This window comes from Watersipora subatra, chromosome 6 (assembly GCF_963576615.1).
Source record: "Watersipora subatra chromosome 6, tzWatSuba1.1, whole genome shotgun sequence".
Classification (NCBI taxonomy): Eukaryota; Metazoa; Bryozoa; class Gymnolaemata; order Cheilostomatida; family Watersiporidae; genus Watersipora; species Watersipora subatra.
Genome location: NC_088713.1, coordinates 24,906,301 through 24,909,321, shown reverse-complemented (window position 1 = coordinate 24,909,321; position 3,021 = coordinate 24,906,301). Strand labels below are relative to the sequence as shown.

The following is a 3,021-nucleotide window of genomic DNA, read 5'->3' as shown; positions in this document are numbered from 1 at the left end:
AAGACTACAACTCTGGTGGTCTCGGGAGCTGTGAGAGATTGTCATGTGTAATATCTATGTGCACAAGTATTCTTAAATGCTGCAAGAGTGTTGATTGGTGCGAGTGGCAGCGTCCTCAGCTGTTAATCCGAATGTCCTACTGTGAATCTTGGGCGATATAATTTTTTTTCAACATCTAACCATGTCTTCGAACAAACATACTTGGGTCTTATTATAACAAATATTCATATGTAAAACATCCTTAAAGGTTGACTTGCAACAAAATTCACATTACAGTTATTTGGTATCAAAAGATTCGCCATGTTTTACTCTGTTGTGTGGTAGGTGCCAAATATGAGGAAATGTGATTAAAAGCTCTTAAAAGCTCAAAAACAAAAAGCCGCCGTAGATTGGAATCTCTTGATTTCGATGACGTATCCGCGCTGTATGGTTATTGTCTTGTCACGTGATGTTCTCGCGTGAATTGAAAGGCCAATAAAAAGCTCAATATCAAACTTATCGTAGCAATAGTTTATGATAATCACTTCGGGTCTTACCTAAGACCCCGTATCAAATATAGATGCTCGCTACTTTACAGTTTCGGCTTGGCCATTCCGTTCGACTATTCATGTCTGAGTTGCGATCATAAAAAATGTCAAATTCTGAAGAGTTAAGACCCTGGCGTTTCGAGCCTGACGCTCTATCTGAAGAAGATCCTCAACAGAATCAAACCTCCCAGCAAGTAAGCACCGCCACTAGCCAGCTCTTATGTGCCAAGCTAGCTAGTAGTAATAGTTTTAGCTTGAGAGTGATAGAACGAATATTATTATATATGATTTTAATGATGATAATTATCGCTTCAATATTGCGAAAAAATAATTACAGATTTTTCTCGAATGACAACATTAACAATTTTAATATTTAAATCTAGTGCTGCACTGATATACTGTTGGATAACATCGACCTGATGTATTAGCTATGGTTGCATAGACATATCTGTTCATTTCTTTAGGAGCTAATACCACCGGCTACAGAGTGGTGTGCCTGCGAGCGTTGTCAAGACATGCCATCTCTTCCTGAATGTTTGTGCTGCCATTATGCTGAGTTTTCGCATTGTCTCATTGACCGAGGGGAGCATGAATGCCTGCGTATGCATCCTGGTGTAAACGAATTTGTGGCGTCTGCACCCCTTGAGTTGAGGTGGAATAATTACCTGCGATATCATAGTGAGTTGGATATTCATTTAATGCCAACAACACCAAGGCTATGCTAATGTGTCAAGCATTATCTACAATTCTTGTGTTACACATTTAATGCATCACTTGAACACACATATTCTGAACTCGTGGAACACAATGAGAACTGGTATATTTGGCTTGTACACTTACTACAGTAGAGAGTGTATTAGTTTTATGATTTTATTATATAAAGATCGAGATTATTTTGATGATCAGCAATTATTGTTTTTCAATAGTTGTTTTGGTAGATAATCTATTCCCATTTGGAGAGCCATCGCCAAATGCTCGGAAAAGGTTGTGTGCATACCGCAATCTTGTGTTTTGGTTTATGCCGCAAATCTTGTTTGCAAGTCTGCAAACTCTTCTTCATCATCCGTTGGTGGGAAAAGAGCCCGAATCTTAGACACCAAGCATGCAGGTAGAGGCCGTCGCTCACGGCGACAAATTTGCGGCATAAGCCAAAACACAAGCTTGCAGTATGCACACAACCTTTGTAACAACATCCGTTGTAATGGACCTCACTCTCAGGCCGTGGGAAATTAGATCGGACTGGCATCGCTTGAAGCCTTTCAGCTCCATGGTGTTAGAGCCGGTGGTCTCTGTTGACTGCAAAGTAAAGAAAGTTACGACCAACAATTACTTTCACATTATTTGAATGAACTATTTAGCTAGATGAGCAACTTCATGTTTATGTATTGATAACTACTAAAAAATTTGGGTTTTTGTCAGGCTGTGAAGTAAAAACTGTCAAAGTTTTACCTTGACAAGATGGCTGCTGACTATTAAACCGCAGCTCTGATCCATCATAGTGTAGGCTCTGTATAGTGCGCAATGCCCCGGACTATCGCATCTACCGTCACCTGCCAAATCAAGCTCCCAATCGATTGCTGCCATCAATCCCTCGTTATGCAGGGTGTACTGCTCAGCAATACACTGTAATATATTGTAAAACTTCATTATACAAGATTAATTTGTATCATTATCATTAGTCTAAGAATGTAGAATCCTCTTCCCCCTTTTTGTGCTATATTATGATGAAGAATCAGAATTTTGAATTATAATATATTTTGCTTGAAGGATGACATATTTTCATTTCAAAAAAAAAATTGTTTCTAAATGTTGTTATTCAATTAGTGTGCCAAGCTTTTACTCACATTTTCCAAGTTTATGAGTAAATATTAACACTCACACCATGTAAGTATTCTCTTTGTTGGTAGAGGCAAACGCTGTGGCTTGGTATTGCGATGTTCAGGAGCGACAGAAAACGGAGGTTCTGCGTAAGGCATCCGCCAGAAAAGAGTGATGCAGCTGCCAGCAGGGGGTTGATGACGTGAGCTCTGTTCACCCTGGCAGTTGTTTCCCAAGTGTACGATCGGTGACAGGAGGCACATGTAACCTTGAACTCTACCCATCCGCCTTCTCGCACCATCGTGAATGAGCAGGGGAGGGCGGAGTGCTGTCACACTTACTATTATTTTCTCCTCTTTGAAGGAGGATTCGGTTCTGAAATCACAACACAATAGTTGACTTGCAATAAGATTTGTACAATATCATTTCCTGTTATTATATCATATTTGCTTGATCAGAAAAAGAATAAATATATAGCCATGCAATCATGACACAGATTATACAAAACCCTATCAGAATCCATGATATTGTAAACATAAAATGTGAGTAATAACTCTATGGATATTTTTTATATTTTGTCAAGTTTGGTTTAGTTCAGCTCTATCTTACATGTAATTGGAGAGCGTTTGATGCTGGCCAACATAGCGCTCAAACTTTTCCCAGTCTTCAGTGGTTG

The 3,021-nt window shown here is 39.2% G+C and overlaps 1 long non-coding RNA gene across 1 annotated transcript; it reads right to left on the bottom strand.

The window, feature by feature from the left end:
- Positions 1-1,811: 1,811 nt before the first annotated feature.
- On the bottom strand, positions 1,812-2,539 carry LOC137398860 (uncharacterized). Its single transcript, XR_010979026.1, has 3 exons — positions 2,407-2,539; positions 1,977-2,150; positions 1,812-1,823 (listed from the first exon to the last, which is right to left on the bottom strand). It is a non-coding gene; the product is annotated as an uncharacterized lncRNA (long non-coding RNA).
- Positions 2,540-3,021: the final 482 nt, after the last annotated feature.